At 38.9% G+C, this 23,742-nt stretch overlaps 1 pseudogene; it reads left to right on the top strand.

Annotated features, from left to right (window-relative positions):
• LOC149229317 (DNA replication licensing factor MCM7-like) overlaps nt 1–21,540 on the top strand; it is a 101,896-nt pseudogene extending 80,356 nt beyond the window's left edge.
• The last annotated feature ends 2,202 nt before the right edge of the window (nt 21,541–23,742 follow it).

Genomic DNA, 23,742 nt, shown 5'->3' with positions numbered 1-23,742 from the left:
TCTTCCATTCCTTGAACATAGTTCTGCTGTAAGGGAGTTCTGATCTGCTGTTGTTGCGTTGGTTTCTCTGGTGCTTTTTGTTCTCTCTGCTTGATTTGAAATTGGGGCTGCTGCTATCCTCTAAAATTTGGATTTCGAATTGGTGGTTTAGGTCTATCTGTGATGGATAACCGGTCAACCATCCTCTCCACTATTCGAATAAATGTATCCATCTTCACATCTGAATTAGATGCTTCTTCTTTCATGGTCACTCTTTTCTCAGTTCTCATTCTTGCTCTTTTGGCCAGCAAGTTTGCTTCTACACTTACAACATTCTTTTGGATGTCTTCTAGTGTGGTAGGATCACGTTCCTGCAACTGATATGCCATATCAGCATCGAAACCATCTGGAAATTTGAGGAAAGGAAATCCCTGCAGTGTTTTAATATTGGCAGGAATAGCATTGTATACTGCATTAAACCTCACACAATAGTCTTGCACACTCTTGCCGACATTTCTTTTGATGTTCTCATACTCAGAAAAAATCTGAAGTGGATTCTTCTTGACCTCCCATCGATCCAGGAATTTCCTATGGAGGATTGGTAAGGTGGTGATAGAAGCTATTGGTAAAGCTCTGAACCATTTTTGAACTTCACCTCCAAAGCTTTGTACAAACAATCTCATCATCACATCTTCAATCTCTACTTCATGGAGGTCAAAGAAATCATTCATTTTATCAACATGTTGCTGAGCTGTAATGGTTTGAGTGGCATCAAAGAAAGGTATTTTGGTTTGATAATCAGTGGGCATGGCACCAAGATTCTAAGGTAAAACAAGGGGTGCATACTGGGCAACCATAACTCGAGGTGGATTTAAAGCAAGGATTGGGCTACTAGGAGTTGATGCAGTAGTTGATGGAGAACTGGGAGTAATAGGTGATTGATGGGGAATGATAGGTTGATAGGGAAGTGAAGGTATAAATGGAGGTAGGGAATGAACTTCAGAGGTTGAAGGGAATAATGATGAACTGAGGGTAGTGGACACTAGTTTAGAAAGCTCGGGGATCTTAGCAGTAGTAAGGGATGATTGAGGGGAATTTAGAATATACTCATCAATTGGCCGGTTTGCCTTTTGGACTTCGAGATCTGCAATAAACTTTGGATCTAGAACTCTATCATCAAGTGCACTTTTAGACTTGGTTCTAAATAGGAAAAGGTCAAATGATAGATCAAAGGGAAGGTCTTCTAAAAACAACCACTCATCAGGGTAGGAATCTACTTTTATTGAAGGTGTTGGACTGACTGAACTTTCTTGTCTTTTGAGTCTTCTTGAAATCAAGTTAGGATTATCCACTACTGGGGCAGGCTTTGCATCTAGATTGTCCCTAGTGTACTTTCTCGAAGCGAGAGTGCTCAAATTTCGAAGTTTTATATATTGCTTTACAACTTTCCAATTCAGCCTAGTAAATTCTAGAACTCATCATCCATAAGCTTAACAATTCAAATGAAAGATACTACCAGGATGATTAGTCTTTCGTTCCCCAATATGGTCACCACTATGTTATCACCTGGATTGGACTTCAAGATGAAGGAAGGCAATGCCAAGGTAACCACAAACCACGCTTAGCCAAGTAGCTAGCCCTACTAGGCTAGGAGAGGGCTCTCTCCGTAAGGATCTCAGCCAAGATGACTGGATCAGGAAAAGGATTTTAGGCTAGGTATAGTAGCACGAAGTTATGATTGGATTTTGAAGGGGTTTCGATGGATCAGGAGGAGCTGGACAGTTTAGCTCTAGGGAATTAGGTCAAAATTGCAGGGTGCTCAATGGCGCAAGATAGGCATAAGGTTTAGCACTCTAGGGCTTAATGGGTGAGAAGTTTTAAGACTGGTGAGAGGCTAGGAAGAGCATTTGATTACCATGTATCCTTCCCAAATTGTAGAAAACATGAAATGGTGAATATTTTCCCAAATCAGAGCACTGATGTAATGAATTCTGCCTATCAACTTGAAAGAATTCACTTAGAAGCAATGAAATGATTAATGGAATACATGACACACATTAAAATATGATCACAGAAGAAGAAATTATACTAAAACTCCATACCACATGGATCCCATAAAAATAGTTGCAATTCTTATTAATCTCCTGCTAAACTGCTACAAAATGATGTACAATCAAGGTCTGAGCATCTAGCTGAGTCCAACCCTTTACAATGAGAAAGAAGAAGAATATATAGGCATTGTTTCAACCTCCTCCCATCCTCAGGGGTCAAATCCCTAAGATGAGGAGCTCATCTAACCAATACTGAACAAGAAACAGGAATATAGGCATCTTAACACTTGCCTCTAAAAGTGAAAAACTGATTCATTTGAGCTCACTTTCAATCTAATGAATCTATCCTCTACTACTAATTATCCATCATATTTACAAGCCAAGTCATCATTTACAATGGTAAAACATCCTCCATGAGAGAAAATCCATGAACACAGTCAAAAAATGGAAAAATAGCCATCCTGTGCAAAATCTGCCCTATGCGCAGCACCACTGGCCCAACGCGCAGTCCCACTTTCAGGTCCCTTTTGGAGGCCTTCCCGGCATCCAAATTGAGCTCATGATATCTCATTCGAAAGGCCTTCAAGGATACTTTCCAAAACACCTATAATTTCTTCATTTGAAGCTCATTTGACCCCTAAAAGCTTGATTCTCCCAAGACTGCTTCTGTGTGTCCAAAAAGTGGCAGAAATGTCATTTTTAGGGTGTTTTTTGACCTTTTGGTGGACCAGTTCTACCCCAAAAACTTAGAAAATCCATAGGGTGCATGTACTCATCACTCTGAATCCAAAAATTCAAACCATTTGTGCATTGGGTGCCCCTAGGAAAAGTGCAGCGCCAGTGGCGCTGCGCGTTGAGCCTGATTTTCTGTGTTTAAAATTTCAAAATTTGCAAATGACAAAAACTCTTCCAAACTTGACCAAAATTGGTGAGAAGCACCATCATCAAGTATCTTGATGAGCCAAGGAAGCTTCAGCCAGAAACTTAGGCCTATCCTCCTCTTTTTTTCCCTTTTGAGCCCGCCTTAGCCTAACTTTCATCTTTTTGATCCTCATGTTGCAAATTTTGTTTCAGGTCCTGTAATGGTAGGCCATGTGCCTGATCATCTAGTTGTCCCTATTAGCCTTCTGCAACAGATTCTCTAGCTGAAAATTGACTCTCTCAAGCCAAGTCTCTCTATCATCCTCAATTTCCTTCTCAGTAGGAGACAAAGTGACCAGTGCCTCCTTGTCACCTTGTCGTTTTATCTTGAGAAGTTCTAGCTCCATGAGGACCTGCTTGTCACTCAACTGCTTGTTCTCTTGTTCTAGATATGTGGTGACATACTTGGCTCTCTCCAAATTGTCCATCAATGCTTGGAATTGAGCCTCCATTTCCTGTATGATGATGTCCTTTATTGTTTCTTCATCTTGAGCCTCTAAGTCAATTTTTTCCATACCATGATGAGTATAATGTTGCTCCGCATCATCATGTTCTGTAAAATCAAAGTCTCTTTCCTCCTCATCATCAAGATCTTCCACCTAAATCTTTTCCTTCCCTTTGTGCAGTTTTTGCAACTATTCCTGTTGTGTTGATGAAGAAGGCAAAGCCCCTTCCACATCCTTTGGAGCTAGCATTTTCCTATGGGTTGACGAAGAAGGCAGCTTCCCTTCCACATCCTATGGAGTAAACACTTTCCTATCGGTTGCAAACAATCTCCTTGTGCCCCTCTGATATGTCATGTAAGTCTTGGGCACCTCAGTAGCTCTAGTCTCTTTGGCCTCCTCATTTGTTTTGACCTGAGCACTGTTAGAAGGCCCCCCTACTTCTTGAGACACTGGTGGAGGAATTTGAGGACCCATGAAGATGTTATGAGCAATAAATGTCTCCCAAAAGATGTTGAGGAGGCTAATATGATGAAGCACAATCATCTTGATCAGGGAATAATGATAGAGATTGCTCATCTACTGAGGGTATCGCTTCTTCTGCACAGAATGGGCCATCTTCTCAATATTCCTGAACAAGAAATAAGGGAGGTTTAACATCTTGACCCTGGTAAAATTCATGAGAGGCCTGATGTGCTAGGTGTACAATCTAGAAAATCTGCCCTCACAAGTGAAATATTTCATGATGATTTTCATCATGGGGACATACTTGTCTTCAAGAAATTTGAAAGGAAAAAGTCTTTTCACCTCATTTATTTACCTAAGTTTGATATAAGGCTCATTATAATGTTCATCCGGGTCTTGTGCCTTGTACCACTTCTCCCCTACATTTGGAATCCTAGTGGCATCCACAATAATGGAAGGTGAGATTGTGAATGTCAACCCAGCAAGAGTCACCCTGTTGTCCTAAAGATGAGCTACAAAAAGTTTGGTGAGCTCAGGGTGGTGTTGAACTCTCTCTACCTTGTCACAAAACTCATAGCACCCTAGATATCTTAAGCAAGTGATAGCTAACTGAGAGGCCTACAATTCTCTGATGTTTGATGGCGCTTCCTTGATAATCCTACCTCCCTTGTGTGGTTTTCTCTGATTCCTAGGTCTATCTGTTGAACTGTCACTACCTGTGTTTTCCTCCTCCTCATAGTCTTGGTCCTCTCTGTCCATGTTTTCAAGGCTTGAGGTTGTATGAAGGGAATGAGTGAAAGTGTTTTAGGAGTGAGGGGATGGGAGATGAAATTATGGGCTACAAAATGAATGAAGGAGTAGGAATCACAAAAATGAGAGGGAGGGCTTGGTTTGTTTGAGATATTACTTTTTGGGAAGAGGGATAAAGGGATGTGGATGTTATGGAATGTAATAGGGAAAGAGTTTATAGTTTTAGTGATAGGTGATAGGAAGGATAATTGGGGTTTAGGGTTTAGGCATAACCAAGGGAGAATTTTAGGGTTTCACACTTTCCATGGGGAATGATGTTTAAAAGTTTGAAATGCAAACCAACAATGTAGTATGGGAGGAAAACTTACTTGTATGAAGGGAAGAGAGGGAAATTTTGAAGTTTTTTGAAGTTTTGAGGCCTTTCTGGTTCTTTTGCTCAACGCACACCACCACCGCACAGACACACAGCGACACCTCCAGAAGCGTAACGCAATGTAAATTTACACTGTGAAAATTCCTAGATGCGCAGCACCGGGCCCAGACGTGCAGTGCGAAACTCTCAATGCACATCACCACTTCTTCTACCTGAAACGTGCAGTGCCAGTCTGCCTATATGCAAGGCCACTTGACCACTTCTCCAAACACGCAGCGCCACCCTCCAGGAGCACAACGCCACTTCTCCTTTGCCCAAAACTCACTCAACCTTTCCTCTTCTCCTCACTTTTTAACTCCTTTCTTTTCAAATGGGAATGATGAACTTGAAAATGAAATGTGAGACCTTATATAGGAGTAAATTTTGATTTTTCACTTGAAAAACCCACTTTCTAATGTTTCTTGACCTTCTTCAAAACTCTGTTTTTAATGCCTTTTCTTCTTTGATTCTTTTCAAGTGGATAATGCTTAAATTGAACTAATTTTTGTAGTGCTTCTTTGTCTTGCAGCAAGGAGAGATGATTTGGTGCAGCTGGGATCATTTATTACATAAAGTGACTTAAAATTACATAAGAAATACAAATTAACTCAAAATACTATGTTTTCGCCTCAAAAACATGTTTTTGAGGTGAAAACTACATTAGTTTAAAAGATAATTATATAGTGACTATGACCTACAAGCCATCATGCTTGACTTATTTATCATCCTCGTACCCTTGCTACCCTTTATTTACAATTTTAAATCATGCTCTTGACCTTGGTAATGAAACCCTAAGACCTAATGAAAACATGCCCTAAGACATAATGAAAGCATGATTGCAAATTGACCATGAAACCATAATTGAAGACAACCTGAAGAAGGGTCAGCAAGTATACTCTATGAGGGAGAAATTAGATTTTCTGAAGAGAAGACAACTATGAGTGGATCAGTTTGACATGACATAATGAAATGATGTAAAAATTTCAGTATGGGACTCCTAAAATGAAAATGCAAAGAGAAAATTTTGATCCCTGATGGAAGTATGCAGATACTGACACTAACACCATCAAAAGAGATCAGAAAGAACCTGTTTTCTGAGGCGGGCATACCCATGCTCAGAGAAAGTAAAGCATGTCCGCATATCAAGTAGAAGTGGATCCAATATGTATACAAGTACAAAGGAACTGAAAGTACATAATGGATCATCTGGTCGTGATTAAAAAAGTAGATATCTGAATATCACACATAAGAAGACGATCAATGATGATGAAGGATGAAGCTGATCACTGATGTCAAAAACTGATCCCAATAGTACCAAATGAACATGATGGAATAAAATGATACTACATTGCAACTCTGATGCCAGCATATAATATGTCGCTGTGAAGAACTGCAACATATAAGGTGGATGGTGTCAACTAGCAGTAACGAGAGCAACTGACAAGTGAACCAAAACATGCTGATGCAACCCGAGGTATTCACCGACCACCGCGGTACATTTCTACACAATGGAAATGAATGATCTGAGGTCGACCATGTGAGAAATTGTTTGATTACCGGTCATTGATGTATACTGTTAACAAACATGAGACTACTCACCGATAATGATAATGAGAGTCAAGGTACCTAGTACAATCTAACAAGTGCGAATGAATGAGCTGAAGTCGAACACCTGGAAGAATCTATCAATCAGGGGACAATGATGGTTTCCCACTATCGATAGTGAAGGAATCTGCCACTGATGACTGCAAACCCCAAGGTACTGCCAAATGGACTCTACATCTTTTTCCCAGAGAAAATGAGTTGTAGTCGATAGGAAAATATCCGCTAGAAGGAAGGCATTAAGGAATCCTTCATCAATCTAGTGTGAGTGTAACCTATAGGCCAATAATGTGGAAGAAATCGGATGAAAAAGATGTAGTAACCCAATCGAAGCACATTTCTAGCATACACAAGATGTAGCTAGCATACGATAGAAACCTTCTGAACCAACCAATAATGAAAGCTGACACAGAGGCGAGGAATCCACCAATAGGGTCAAATGGAAACCAAGGCACTGCATGAATCCCAATGTGTGATAATGAAAGCTGATGTCGAACACAAGGGAAACCACTCAATCAAAGACCCATGATACTGATCAATGTTGAGCACAAGGTGACCTATCAATAATGAAAATAGGGCCAAGGTGTGGCTCTAGATCTGCCCTCATAGCAATATGTCGTAGTCAATAAGGACAAGACCCGCTAGCAAGAAGGCAATGGAGACCTTCTCAAACCGGCACAAACAAAGGAAAAATATAGCTGATGTGATGAAAAACATGACATTGACAACCAGGGATGGCCAACTGAAAAATAGGTCAAGAGACACCACAGAGATGCCGACTCAAGTTTACTTCCCTTGAACAAAAGCACGACTCAATGAAAACTATATGGCAGCATATGATAACTCTGTATAAGTTTTTCATTCAAGAGGCATGAGAAAACTCTCCATATGATTGGAAGAGGTAACCAATCGGAGGAGTACTGACTCAATAACAAGGTTAAGGTGCACCTAAGTCAAACTAAATCCCGCCCAAATGGAGGAGAGACTTTTTTTTGAGTGCTTTGTTGAAGGGCGACACAACTGACTCTAGCTGCCAACAAAATATGGAAATGTTGTCCCGTTCTTACTCTTTTTTGGAATATATAATTTTTTTGTCTTTTTCTTTAAGCTGGAAAAAGAATAAAAGAATGCTATATTACAGTGGAAAGAACGAGTGTCAGAGAAATAATGATCTAGTTCCTGGGAAGGGAACATTCCTATGCTCAATGTAGGGAGGCGAAACTAGTCAAGGACACTCAATGGGATGCTCTTTCCATGGGTAAAAGGATGCGTCAAGCTGCAGAAGCTAAGTGATTGCATGGTTGATTTTGCAAAAGACATGGTCAAATAAGTGGCTTAAACATGAGTCCAAGTGAAGCCGACTCAAGGCCAAAAGGTGGAAATAGTCAAAATGCAGCAGTACAACTTAACACAAAGGAGCCTCTAGGGTATAAGGCCCGAAATTAGCGCAGAAGAAAGGAGAATGTGTCTTCAATGCATCAGTCATGGCAGGACTAAAGAGGACTCTCGAGCCTACTCAGTATAGCAGCATGGGCAACCAATGTCAGCGAGGTTTCAACTAAGATTCCCATGTAAAGGATGGCTATACCATTGAACCATGATTTCAAAATCGGCGAGTGAAAATGGTTTGCTAACCAAGATACGATGGGGTCGGCCTTATGGCTAATGTATCGCTGAATGGAGGCTAGTATGCAAGATGTAGTGGAAAATGGTTTTCCCTAACCTAAATGCTAGTGAGTGAACGATACCTACCATGATGGGTTAGTTGTCATGGGACCGAAACAATATCTCGAAGAAGTCTCCAAAATTTCCTTAAAAAACAACCCAAACTCAACAATCCAAGCCCACAGGTCAAAAAATCCATGAGACAAAAATCAATTTTTGAAAAAATATTTTTCAATTTCAAAGCTAAGTAATGACTTTTGGACTCATAGTTTTTCATTTCTGTTTGGAGAAAAAAGCTGTGGAGCAAAACAAAGCAAGCTTTCCTTTGAACAATTGGACTGTTCAAATCACCCCAAAGTCATTAGGTAATCCTAAAATCATACTTGTAATGTTTTATGATAGTTTTTAGAAGTTTTCTCAAAGTTTTGACCGTGGGAAACTATGCCCAAAAATCCAACTCTGCGTACATGTGGGTTGGATGTGATCAACCCGCGTATATGACATCCCTACACACGACTGTGTGTAAAGTGAATGCGCGTGTATGCGAGTTAAAGTTTTAACATAAAAACTAACGGTTGAAACTTCAATTTTTTGCAAGATGACTATCACTTGGAGGGAAAGAGAGCAAACCACTATTGATAATGAGGTAATGAATGACCAAACTACATTAGACGCTCTGAGAGGCTATGGCTTACTGAAATTATTCAAAATTCCAAATATGAAAGCCAATATGCGCTTGCTCAAACTATTGATACACTATTGGAGCGCAGAGGATGATGCTTTCATGATAGACTAGATGCCTCTACGGATTGAGGTCAAAGACATCTACTTTATTAGCGGTCCCTCCCAAAGAGGGGAGGTCGTGCATTCGACTGGCAGGATGAGAAGTAGTCTTTCAGTAGAAGACTATGTCCATATATACTGTCCTGGACATCCAGAGAAGATTGGAAGTCAAATTCCAATCAAACATGTGGAAAGTTTATCCCTGAGGATTTTGCTATTTACCATCGCATGGGTAAATGGGTTAGCTTCCTTGCATCAGGCATCACGAGTATCTATGAGCCTGGCAATGGAATGTCTTACCACTGTATTTGACTGGTGCATGCCTCTTCTAACTAACATGAAGAGTCAATTGACCTCTATACAGAAGGGACAATCTTGTGCTCATTCTTCTTCAAGAAGGTACCTGGGCTACGTCCCAAAGTATCAGTGTCCATTAGCAGCCCTAGAGATCCACAAATGGGTAGATGGGCAAACTTTATGAAACACCTTGGAGGAGGGAACGTGTTTAGAATGACTTTTGATGATGAGTTTTTCACCTGGTGGGATCAACATATCATCGCAGTCGACGACTAACCATATGCCAGTATGGATTTCCAAGGACATCTAGACTTAGTGTTACCACCAAATGCAGCATGGGGAGACATAGGTAACAATATTTTAAGTTTTTGTGAAGTTTTAAGATTTTGAAGATTTTTTTAATATGAAATGAACTTAGAAAAAATATTTTTGATGAGACAAAATGACCATGTTCCAGATGTGGGTCCAGTGAGACCAGATGGATTTCCGAGGCACAAGCATCGCGGAAGAGGGGTCAAAGAAGCAGCGGCGGAGATAGAGAGAGTCCTCTATGCGGTTCAGAGAAACTTGGTGAGACTAACTCACCAGGTACCTATGACAGCCATAGGGTATCTACCTGAGGAGATGCAATGCCACATGGTAGGGGTACCATGGGACTAGGTCCAGATACTTCAGCGTGTAGCCAACGCTGTGGTTAACTTTTTAGCCATTCATCCTGAGCCAGTTCGATAGATAGACCTATACATGACTGGACATGATTATGGGCATAAGCCCAAATTTTGAGGGCGTCTTGTCCCAATTTTGTATATCATTTTTTGAACACTCTATCTATATAGAGGTGATTTTATGATATATATACAGATTCAAATTTTTTGATGTTATTTAGTTATATGAATGATTAATGTGCCAATCTAATGCTTGATTAGCAATAGAGTCTGCTAATGAATTCTCACATTGTGGAATTTGAACATATGTGATATAAATAAATGATCGTTGCAACACTCTCACTCTCAAAAATTAGTGATATAAATAAGGATCACGAACCCGATAAATGTTATTTAAATGCGACACCACCAGCTGTGAGTCTAGATAAACTACCAACGAATCAATCCCATAAGATATTTCTTCGGATAGTAAATTAAGAACGACAGTATATTCGGAAATGTTATTCGAAGCAGGGCCAATACATACTCCCCTCGACACCATCAACTGGCCAGATGGATAATAAATCACCCAAGCTGCGGAAGCAAGATTTCGAGTGTGCCGACTTGCACCATTGACGAATCTGAAATATATCGAATCATCCATCAATACCTGTCAAAGATATCAAAAAGTGTTGATATCACAAAATGCCAGACAAATATGTACAAAGATACAGTATATACAAACAAGAAATTTCTCAGCCGAAGCCTAAGCAAAATACTTCTTAAGGTAGAGCCCATTTCAGGGTTTTGCCAGCTTGTTCCCTTCAAAATCAATTAATTCATAAGCCCCTTTTTCAAAAACTCGCTTGACTATAAAGGGACCATACCACATAGACTTGAATTTGCCTACCCCCGAGGCATCTTTGTCTTGGTCATAGACTAAAACAAGTTCGCCTTCAGAAAAAACCCGAGGACGGACAACTTTATCATATTAAGTTTTAATCCTCTTCTTATAGGCTTCATTTATTATGGCTGCATCTCGACACTGCTCATCAAGATGTCCCAAGTGAACGAGGCGTTCTTCGAGACTAGACATCTCTGAAAGAAGTTCTACAGCTAGCTTAAGGGACAAAATTTCACATTCAATAGGGAAAATAGATTCCAGCCCGTAAACTAGTTGAAAAGGAGTAAAACCAATGGCAGTATTAACTGAGGTTCGATATGCCTAGAATGCCGGGTACAACATGATGTGCCAATTGGATCGATTTTTATCAATTGTCCTTTGTAGGATAGTCTTAAGGGACTTATTCATGGCTTCGACTTGCCCATTGGCCTAAGGATAATATGGAGATGAATTTTCTTGTTGGAAGCCCAACTTGAGAGCCAATTCAGTCATCATTTGATTTTGGAAGTCACTGCCATGTTCAGTAACAGTCTCTCTTGGGATACCAAATCATGAAATAACCTGTTTAAAGAGGAACAAGGCTGTTATTTCGCTGTTGTTTTTGTAAGTAGGCATGGCTTCAACCCACTTCGTAAAGTAGTCTACAGCTACAATGATGTACCTGTGATTCGCCGCCGAAGGTGGATTACAAGTAGTAAAATCAATGCCTCACTTTGTAAATGGACCGATAGTGATAATAGGAAAAAGTGGAGCTAGATGCACGCACATTTTCCTAGTATAAATTTGACAAGGGTGGCAACATTTGACCACATCAATACAGTCTTTGAAAATTGAAGGCCAAAAGTAGCCTGCACGTAAAATTTTTAGGGTTGTTGCAAGCCCTGATAGATGACAACCACAAGCTTAGCTACTCCACTATGGCAATCATTAAGCACAAACTCAGCTTCTTCCAAAGTTAAGCAACGCCTAAGGATTGAGTCAACCCCTCTGCGATATAATGTGTCACCAATGATAACATAGTTTTTGGCAAGGTGACGTAACTTTCAACGCTCATCTTTGGAGAAAGAAGGTGGAAACTTCAAATTCTGGAGATATATAATGGTATCTCTGTACCAAGGATCTTGTGAAGAAATGAGGAATAAATGTTCGTTGGGAAAATTTTCCTCATAAACAATAGCTTCCTCACAAGGCAGTTCCAAAATCAATTCCGCAAAAACTAATGACTTCTTAGATTTAGCTGACAATACTTTGAGATCGAACTCTTGCAAAATGAAAATCCATCGATTATACTTGCCCCCAATCACTTGCCTACTGAGGACAAACTGAAAAGGATTGACAGCTGTTAAGACGAACGTTTCGCAAAGCAAAATGTAATGACGAAGCCATTGGACAACATGGATAGCTGCTAAGGCCAATTTCTCGATGGGAGAATAGCATAGTTTAGATCCTACTAAGCCTCGACTCAAGTAGTAGATCACATGCTCACTGAGAGCATCATCCTCCTGAACCAGAACCATACCGATGGTTGATTCTGTCGCAGCGAGGTACAAAAGGAAATCTCTGCCATAATCTGGTGGACTCAACAATGGAGCAGAGGCTAATGCTTTTTTCAAAGCATCAAAATATTGTTGCGTGAAGTCTTCCCATAAGAATGGAACTCCTTTCTTAAGCAAACACATAAATCCTTTGGTAATCTCGGCATAATTTGCTATAAATCTCCTCAAGAAACTTTCCTTTCGTTGGAGACTTTTAAGTTGACGAATGGAAGACGGGGGAGGCAACTGAATTATTGCCTCAACCTTGAAAGGATCAACACAAATCCCTTCAGTCGATACGATGAATCCTAACAGCCAACTAGATATCACTGCAAAAACACACTTATTCGGATTCAACCAGATTTTTATAAAAACGACATCTCTCAAAAAATAACAGAAGGTGGCTGGGATGATCAATTGCCTTGCGAGAAAAAGTAGCTAAGTCATCCAAGTATGCTTTGATGACATGTTTGATGTCGTGGAAAGCATAAGACATGGCCCGCTAAAAAGTAGCTCCAACATTTTAAAGGCCAAAAGGCATCTTCTTGTATGCAAACATGCCCCAAGGACAAATAAAGGCTGTCTTGTGCTGATCCTTTGGACGGATAGTAATTTGATTGTAACCAAAGAATTTGTCCATGAATGAAAAAATTTCATTACCCGCACATTCATCAATAGTTTGATCAATAAAGGGCATTGAGTAATTGTCTTTTGGACAAGATTTATTTAAATCCCTAAAGTCGATACATACTTGGATAGTTCCTTTCTTCTTATCTACCAGGATTGGATTGGAAACTCATTCAGTTAGAGGAACGGGGCATATGAAACCCGCCTTAAGCAGCTTTTCAACTTCAACCTTAATATCTCCTACTTTCCGAGGATTGACCGGTTGAATTTTTTGATGAATAGGTTTGGCGTTTTCGTACGTCTTGATCTCATGCTAGACTATAGATGGATCAATTCCATGCATTTCCTCATAAGACCAAGCGAACACATCTTGAAATTCTTTAAATAGGTCGGTGTATATTTGAATTTCTTCAGGGGAACAATCAGCTCCGATGAAGAAATTTTCGATTACGTTAGGATTCCTAGAGATGTTTATAGGTACAGTTCATGAGATAACCAACATGTTACCTTCAACAGAAAATTGTGTTGGAGCTAAAGGATTTGAAACTGTACAAACATCACTAGTAGACAGATTAGACATTCAACATATCAAAAGTGAGCACTAAAGAATTCTTTGGATCTACTGCACTGATTGCTGAAAGCAAAGCACTTCTCTGAGTAGGGCACGACTGGAGTACCTCCAATGCAGACATAGCACAAGGACTTTGAGCCAGATCTTCTACAATCGAGTAGTTATGGGCTACCCTAGCATTAGGGTTAATAGTCGAGCACTTTGCGGCACCTTTCGATATCGAGTTATAGACTCAACAAGGGGTCGCTTAATATGAAGCGGCTCTATGGCTTCAGGAATAGATTTAGCCTTAGATGTTTCTGATTCACAATAATCACATGCTCGTGTAGCGACATCAATATGAGAGCTAATCATATAAACATTTGAGGAATTTTCCCCTTCCTGGTTACCCCCTGCGAAGGTACCAGCATTTAAATTCGTGCCACCTAGTAATTGTTGCCCTTGGGGAAAAGGGTTAGTCAGAATAGCTTGGGAGCTAGAGGACCCTTGCTGTACTAATAAGTGCTAAACATCTTGCATCTTAGGGCAGAGGTGAGTCAGATGATCTCCATTGCATAACTTTCATGGAAATTTTACCTTTTTCTTAGACTCTTTCATACCCTCATCGACACCATTGCCATGTTTGTTTGCAAAGCCCTTCCCTTCCTGGTTCTTCTTCTTACCTCGTCCCTTCTTCTCCCCATCAGATTGTTGATTTCCTTTGGGGTTAGAGGTCTGGACAACGTTTATAAAGGTAGGTTGGGAAGGTTTAGGTACAAACGGTGTTGCCTGGTTAGAAGAAGCAGTTTGTAAAGACAGTTGTTGTAATTGATTGAAAAGGTTCACCGCGTTAATATCAATCAATCCGACTATACCATCAGTGTGGGGGGCTAGTTTCAGTTCGACTAAATCAACCTTAGATCTAGGAGCATTAGGTCGAATCTTCTGAAGATTCCCAGACTAAGAATATATCAGTTCCAATTGCTGGGCTCAGAAAATGGCCTGCTCTTTCGAATAAACGTTGGAAAGAGACACATCCTTTGAGATCTTAGGTTGTAATGATTTGAGAAACCATTCGAGAAGGAACTCTTGTGGGATTTCAGATTTGATAAGCCTTTTTCTCCTTCTCCATTCCTAGATGTTATATGAAATGTGAGTTGTGGTGTCTTGCTAAAAGTTAGCCAGAAGTTCAGTTCCAGCTTCATATCGGACAGGCAACTGAAAATGGTTCACAGAAAGAGGTATAGGTGCCCCCTGGAAACTCTATATACCATTTGGCCACATTTCTGGTTAGGGTTCACTGAAATAACCTCAACCTGATCGAATCATCTATCAGGGAGTTGGATGAGCACCATAAGTGAAATGTGGTCACAAGGTCTCCCGGATCTTCACCACTCTTCCTTTCAAACTTTGGGATATCTGAGGGAAGTTTAGTTGGGACCAGAGGCCAAGCTAGATTGTACCGAATAGGATCATTTGTCAATTTAGTTAAGTTTGGCAAGTTTAGTGTGGCTAGAAAAGGGAGTCGTGGCGGGCCTTGGGAATTCCATCCAATGCGGGCGGGAATCCCAAGGGTCTAAAAAGAATGACCTAGATTTTGAAAAACACCAGATTGCTCAAATTAACTCGTAGAGCCTACTGAACCAAAAGGTGCTCCTTGTAGTCCAGCAAAATTCGATGTTTGACCAACTCTTGCCAAAAATCCTCCATAACCAGTGAATTTGCTCCCTAATGAAGTGTTGAAGGGAGTTGATAGCCCCTAATACAGATTCCATGCATTAGAAAAGGCTGGAAAATTCTGAAATGAATTAACTGAAAAATATTACACATTCCCTTGTTGGCCGAAAAATTGGTTCCCAGCTCCTATCCCACTAACTGCAGGGTTTGTCCAACTTTGGAAGGGGTTATTACCTTGACGTGTAAAAGAAAAAGGCATTGAATCTACTGTTGGATTGGAATGTGGTATATGACTACTTCCAAATGGGAAACCCTGAAAAGAAGCTGATCCACTCATCATGGATGTAGAGGCGGTCTATGGTATGTTCAAAGGAACTGAAGGAATCTCATGAGATGGCATTCCAAAAGGGATAAATCCAAAACTAGATGCAGTAACCTGAGAACTTCCACTCATTGATAGAATGGAAGTAGACCCAAATATAGTCATGTTGGGAGTAATATAAGGGATGGAAATATTTCCTCTTCCTTGTACAGATATGGGAGTCTACATGCTCGCGACACTCGTCATAGATGCCATGCTTCCAGTAGTGGTCATCAAAGGAATAGATGGATGTAAACCTGGGCTCGAAGGCCTATGAGTTGGGGTTCCAACGTATAACAGAACATCTGGATGATTAGGTGGAAGAGGAGAATTCGGAGCCGCAACTGACTCTGAAAGCTCTTCAACTTCGATATTATCTTTCGACTGAAAGAGTACTCGAGAAAGAACTGGTGTGTTCCTCTATAACTCTGTACTGGTGCTAGGTCTATCTTGTGAACTAATGACCCCAATCGAAGGATCAATCTCTAATGCACCTACTACCACCAGTTAATAACCACCAGCAGAATCACTCCTACGCCTTCTAGGAGAAGGCTTAGGACTCATAGGTGATAGCCCACGAAGTCTCCTAGACTGTCGAGATGGTCAATCAACCACTTTGAATTATTTAAAAGATCTACTTAAAGACTCAAAAAAATTATAAATCTAGGCTGACTAGGAGCAAAGAACACTCACTAAAAGTCCCTAAATATATCAGCAATCAAACAACTCTAGAGTATTTCCGCTCTGGGTGATTAGGACCGAACACCAAAATACAAGAAAGTTAATAACAAGGGCCTTCTGAAAGTAGACTGGGGTAATTACACCCCAGGCCTACTAGTGAAGGTATCAGAGGTAGTTACGTTGACCTCCAGACAAGATCCTTTGCTGGTGCAAGCACCCAAGCTTCACAAGGGTACCCTCCAAAATTACTGTTGAACATTTTACAACATCAACCTCAGGTGCCACGGGATTCCCCTCCGCAGCCACCTATGTGGTCCCTAAGATAGGAAATATGGTCACCAACTCATATCAGAAGCCGGGCGCAACAGTCATGAGGTGGGATCTGACAAGTAAGAGAGGGGGTATCTCTCATCCTTATCTTCACTTTCCCTCGTTCTTTACTCCCAGTTATGGAGCTTTCCCGATCTCCCTTACGCTATTGGATTTTGCTCATTAATCAGACTTATATGTTTTGTAATTTTGAGTGGCCTTGGAGAGTTAACTCTCCTCTCCCTAATCCAAGGCCCTAATAAACCTAAAATTGTTGGTGTATTCTGATGACAATACAAAAGTTCTAGTTTATTTTAAATAATCACTTGATTTTAATGGTTGTTCTTTAAGTCAAGGGTATTGATGGAAGTGAAACCAATGATGTTTGTATGACGCAACAGAAATCAATGAAAAACTAACTACATGAATGCAATCATTTTTTCTTCGATGAAAATAGATCTCTATATGGGTTCTACAAAATATCTATATAAGAAAAGTATATTTCTCTTCTTTTCTTGAAACACACTTCACACACCCAAAAATTAAAAGGCTATGAATGCTTTAAGAATGCAAACTACCCTAATGAAAGATATAATGGAGATGCAAGATCCTAAATTACTCAAAAAGCAAAAGCAATTGTTTATAACCATCAATGAGCCAACTTAAGTACTGAAGATGATACAAATTTTGAACACAAAATTCTCTCCAAACAAGAAGGACAAATTGTAAAAGATCGCAATTCATTTTCAAAAAACAAAAGAAACCAAAATCCAAACTTGGCAAAAGAAAACAAAAACAAAGTTTTTTGAGGTCTTTTTTTTTAGAGAAACAACTAAAACAACTTTTTGAAATCACCAAAAATGCTACCACTACTCCAAAGATCGAAAAAAGAGCACAAGGAGTCTTTGCAAGTTACAAACTTGAAAATGAATGAAAACTTAAGGAAAAAGACTTCAACTTGTACCAAACGACCCAAATAGCAGCAAAATGTTTGACAAACTGACCAAGAAGCCCGGAAAGAAATACTTCCAAATTTGTCAAAAATACTTTCAGAAATCAAGAAAAGCTATAAGGCCACAAAACGAAGGAAAGAAAAGCAAGTAGATCCAAAATCCGAGCTTGACACTGAAACTGAAAACAATTTTGTGTTCTGGAGGACCAAAACAATCAAGAACTTCTGAATGAAGTCTTGTGTGCAAAAACACCAATTACAAACTCGCTCAAAAAGCAAACATAGGCCAAATCTTTTCACCGAGGAAGAGACTTCAAAATAGTAAGCTTGCAGAATAATTAAATTCTTCAGACAAAAATTAACCACACAGAGACTAAAAAGACCAGGCAACAAATCTATCTGGGCAGAGAGATTTGAAAAAACAATGCAAAAATTTGCATACGCGACTGTGTTCAAACACAGAAGCGTGCACACGCACTTCTTATATAGGAAACTCGTGTATACGTGGTTTCACTTTATAGAAACAAGCATGTATACGCTACTGTAAACAAAGTAAAGAGCATATACAAAGCTTTGCAAGAAAAAATAAAAAACAAAGCCTGATCCAAAATATCAGACTTAAGGTTTGAGACTCTAGTAGACCAAATAAGATTGTAATAGCAAGCAAACCAAATACTGAGCATTGATCGACACTGAACAACCCAAACTAGGAATAACAAGATTGTTATCCCCAATGGAGTCGCCAATTGCCTAAGGGAAATTCCTTATGCTAGCTATTAGCGCATAAGAAGCTCATAAGTCCCTACTTCAAATAATTTAATGAAGCATGTGACAACTGGTCCCACTCATTGTGTATTATGCTATAAAGCAGAAGAAACAGAGAAACATCTCTTTCTCTAATGTGACTTCACAAGGCAAGTTTGGCAGTTCCTTCCACAGGGCATTAATCATCGATACATTTAGACCACATCATGCATGTAGTTGTTTAATAAGTGGGTTTACCAATATGATGGATCCTTCCACCAAATTCTAGTATTCAAATTTAATATACCATTAGGTATTCATTATATAGATATGTAAATTTCAATATGTAAATTTACACATCTGATGCAGGTAGATTAGCAATTTTTCTTTGGTTGCCCATGTCTAGCATATGAAGTTTTTTAAAATGTGCCATTTAGTGATTTTTTTATTTGATCCATGTTTTCTCTATATTTCTTATTTTATTCATTAATTTCAAACACCTATAGGTACATTTTACAAGGTGATGAACAAGAACAAATAGAACTGCTTGCTAAGGATGGGGACATCTACAACAAGCTTGCGCATTCTTTAGCTCTAGAAATATTTGGACACGAGGATGTAAAAAAAACCTTGCTTTTGCTTCTTGTTGGTGCCCCAACTAGAAAACACAAGGATGGAATGAAGGTATAATTATTTTACTAAAGAGTTGTTACAAAGAAACTTGATTATCCTGTTGGTGACTGTCTAAGAAAAATGCCTTGTTATTCTTGCTTATCTAGTCTCTAGAGTTTGTCTACAAAGGAAAATTTATATTTATTGCTCACATTTATATTTTACTTGCAAATAAGAGGTGATTTTCATGTCTGTTTGATGGGAGATCTTGGAGTTGCAAAGAGTCAGTTGTTGAAACACATGATTAGTGTGGAACCTCAAGGAGTTTACACCACAGGTCAAGGAAGCAGTGGTGTTGGTCTGACAACTATTTTTCAAAGGGATCTGGTCACCCAATGAAATGGTCCTTGAAGGCAGGGCCTTGGTATGTTTATGAGCTTTATTCTTTCCAATGTTTAAGTTGTTGGTTTCTTTGGAGTTGGAAATTATTTTATTTTAGATTGAATGCATTAGAGGTTTCACCAACATATATCTTTCAACACCTTCGAAGCAGTGACAGAAATAATGGATCTTGTATGTAATGAATATGATGCTATGGACGAGACAGACCGTACTATTATTCATGAAGTGATGGAGCAACAAACTGTCAACATTGCAAAGGTGGGCATAACAACATCTCTAAATGCATGGATGATTGTTCTAGTTGCTGCTACTGCTATTATCATTCAGTTTGAAGGTAGATTCATATGAGGTCCTACCATGAATATGAGTTTGTGAATGTCATGAATTCTAGAGATAGATCTCATGGAATTGCATCAACCTAGTGGGATGCACGGAAGGTGTCCTATATAGAAGAAAAGGATTTTGTTTTATCAATGTTTTTTATAGAAGAGATATGTAATTGGAATGTTGTGCTTATTGGGGGATTCATTCATCTTCTTTTTTTTGAAACTAAATCTTTTGTGTGTCTTTTCTTCTGACTTTTCCTTGTTAAAATTGTTATGTGCTCTTTAGTTATGGATCTTTGATCGAAAGTATGAGGTACATTTTCATTTTTGGAGTTGTAAACCATTAGGATACATTGGAGGATGGAGAAATTTGAAACCTCTTTAAACTCCTATATTGACTTGTACAAAGATCCTAGTGCCCTTAATTTTTCTCCTATTTAGGAACTCGAATTGGTAAAAAAGGATTAATCTATTTTTACCATGATTTTGTTTCCTTGCTCTTAGATAATTTTTGTTTTACATTACTTGTTTTCAATTAGTAGTTTTTTATTTAAGCTTTAACTATATATAGTGTTCTCAAATTTCTTTTCCTTCTTTTATTTCCATAGCTAATTAACAGTTCCTTATATACTCTTCACTTGAAAGGAGAGTATGGCTCACGTTTTCTACTTCTCAAATGTATGAGTTTCATTTTATACTATGTTTTCCATTATCACGAGTTTTGTTTTATACTATGTTTTTCATTATCACAAGGGTCAGTATGATCTATGAAGAACACCTATAGAGAATATCAAACTTCCTCCAAAATTTCTTTCTCAGTTTGAATTTTTGTGGATGAAACTTGATAAAGTTGATATGGATAGTGATCTAGAAATGGAAAGTCACTTGTTATACATGAATCAAAAGTGTGAGCCACTAGCTTTAGGATTTACGCTTCTTGAGTCTTCCATCCTGAGTTGTGTTGTTGTCACCTCTTCTTTAGATATTGGTTCTTGATTTTTCATACTCTAATGTTGAGTAGTTTTTAATCTATGATGGTTAATCTTTTCTAGGGCTTATATAGCAGAGGAAAGAAGGGTATCACTTTGCGTGCCTAAAGACCTTACTGAATATATTTCCAGTGCTTATTATTTCATGAGAAAAGAGGAAGCACAAAGTGATGCACCACATTCTTACACCATTGCCAAAACACTAAGCATTTTTCACATCTCAATGGTAATTTATCTGTTCCTTTGTGTAATTACCTAGTGTTACGTGCGAGTTCTAGGAGAAGTGACTTTTCAAGTTCTCATATTTTCAACACTAGAGTGGAGTTGGGACTAAGAAACAATAATAATCTAAATTTGGCCTTTTAATCTCATAAACCTGTTTATTGATAAAATCTTATGTTTGTTTCTTTTGATTGAATTTATTGTTCATAGGCCCTAAGTCGACTTAGATTCTTAGAAACAATGGCTCAAAGTGATGTAGATGAAGCCCTCAGGCTTATGCAAATGTCAAATTTCTCCTTATATGCTGACGAAAGAAAGAAAATTGGTCTGGATGCCATATCTAACATCTATTCAATCATAAGGGATGAAGCTTTGAGAATGAATACTATGGATGTCTGCTATGCTAATTCCCTAAAATAGATTTCTTGAAAGGTACTCTCCACAAAATGTATAGATCATGATAAATATCATTAGTTAAAATTTCCTAATCAAGGTTGGTTTAAATGCATCTAATTGGGTCTCTCACATGAAAGATTACATTGAGGCTCAACTAAAGGAGTGTTGGGAAGAGTATGCAACATTGAACGTGTGGAAAATTGATCCTAATAAATTTGATATTCGTTTTATTGATGCTTAAAATGTCCAAGAAGCGAATAATGTATCATATAGTTGTAAAGTAAATATTCTCATTGTTCAACTCTTTTACCAAAGAGATTTTTGTTTTTTAGATGTCCTTGAACTAATATGAAATTCAAGGCCAAGTTTCCTCTTGGAAAAATCATGAGGTTAGACGTGTCAAGAATTTTATCCCAAATAATGATTTCATGTGGACTTCCATGAACAGGACACTAGGACAATGATCAAGAGTTCTTTCATGAAGTGTCATTGTATGTACTTATGTAAAAAATATGTGTTTCTAGATAAACTCCATATGATTTCTATTGTACACAGTTTCCTGTCTTTCTTTCTTTCAATCTTAACCTTTGGCTATTTCTTAAGCTTTAATTTAAAGAAAATTGGTGGAAAGTTCTCATCAGTGTTGGGATGAGGTCCCTCAGGTCAATTTTGGGGTTAGTTAACCCAAAAATTTTTTATAAAATTTTGTAAAAGATGTGAAGCCTCTGCGAAATGTGGATGCGAGCATGCAGATAGATAGGAGTCAAAGGGGTCTTATCCCCTTGTTTGGATAGGTAGATAAGTCGGTTTTGAGACTCACCCATGGTCTGCGGACCATGGTATTATATTGAGAATAGAATAGATAACTTAGAAATAAGTAAGCTAAGTCAAGGTAGAGACTGTTTTGGGTAAGTGCTAAGGCAAGAAGTCTCTGCTTCCTGTACTTAGGCGAGAAGGGGCAGGATCCTACAATTGAGTGTGTAGGAGGCCTTGGCAAGTATGCATATGAGTTCGCAGACCCCTGCAGTTGAGTGCAGAGGGCAGAAGAGTCTGTAATATGGACATTGAAGATAAATAAAAACTGATTTTGATAATTACCGTGCAATCTGAGCGTTTTTGTTGATTATTTTTATGTTAGATTCTGTCGCTCAATGATATGTTTTCATGAAATAATGTATAAATTCTACACGAAACTACTGAATCTATCTTATTTATGTATGCTTTAAGTAATTATCTGTGTTCAAAAAGTTAAGGGTTCATTCTGCTATGTTTTCTAACGAATTGAATAGATCTGCATGAAATCAGATCTAGGGATATTTATTGATGCATGAAAGTAGATAATTTTCATGTTCTTTATGGTGCTAGACCCACCAACATGTCAGGTCATCTCCCCGGTAAGAAGTCCCAATTAGAACTCAAATCATTTGGTGTAGGAGTCCCAACAGTGGGTCGTACGGTAATGCCTTGACCGCAATTTCACAGAGAGGCAAGTAAGATAACTCTATTGGTAGCAAGGGTGTGACAGCTGCAGAGAGTCAAGAAAGGTGCATGAGAGGTCCTAAGACATGGGGGTTGAGATGATTCTGCCCTTTGGAAACCTGTGATAGCACTCGGCTTGGAAGGGAACACATGAGAAAAGATACATCACAACATGGAAGGCAAGTTAGCGAGCAATCCAAAGTGATGGTTAAACCACAACACATTTCAGAAAGATTCGTACATACTTATACGGAATATTCTATACATGCATGCATAGGAAAGAAAATACATATATCATTTAGAGTAAACTAGATAGCATAAAATACAATACAACATATGCATGAAATGTGTTGGCTCTTGTTATATTAAGAAGTGTAAGTTCCAGTCATACAATACATCCATGTCCAACCACTAGTCCCGATAGCGGAATGTTATAGCCACAACCTCCTACTCCTCCAAAGATATGTACTAGCTCTGTGCAGTGAAGAAGCCAAGGCTCATTATAATACTGTCCAAGCTCTCTCCAAGATATTCTTATTAGCAGCTTGGCTAACCAAAAGCCTTTACAATGAGTTATGAGATTCCATTTATAGCAAAGTGTGGGGTGACCCTTGACATTCCCCTTTGTGACAATTCATCTACCCTCATGACTCTTCATATAATCTATGTCTGTTACATCCAACTATTGACACTTGAACTTCCACTTGACATGACATTACATTACAATGCACATGTGATCATTTGAGACAAAATGGCTTGAGCAAGCCATGCAAGACATCACTGACACTCGGTCCATTGTGGTGAGACCAAATCCTTGACCTGCTTGTGATGGTGAAGGTGGTGAGATGATGCCAGGCTTGGTCGTCTGTGATGGTGTGCATGCACCCCATGGTGACATCTTACTGAAGAGAACTCTTACCTTCATTGCATCCAAGTGCATTGGTGTGGCCCCTTCATCCAACTT

This window comes from Pinus tabuliformis, chromosome J (assembly GCF_031772625.1).
Source record: "Pinus tabuliformis cultivar Carrire ecotype Pingquan chromosome J, CPIR1, whole genome shotgun sequence".
NCBI classification, from domain to species: domain Eukaryota; kingdom Viridiplantae; phylum Streptophyta; class Pinopsida; order Pinales; family Pinaceae; genus Pinus; species Pinus tabuliformis.
Note: the sequence above shows the minus strand (reverse complement) of the source record. Positions and strands in the feature narration are given on the sequence as shown.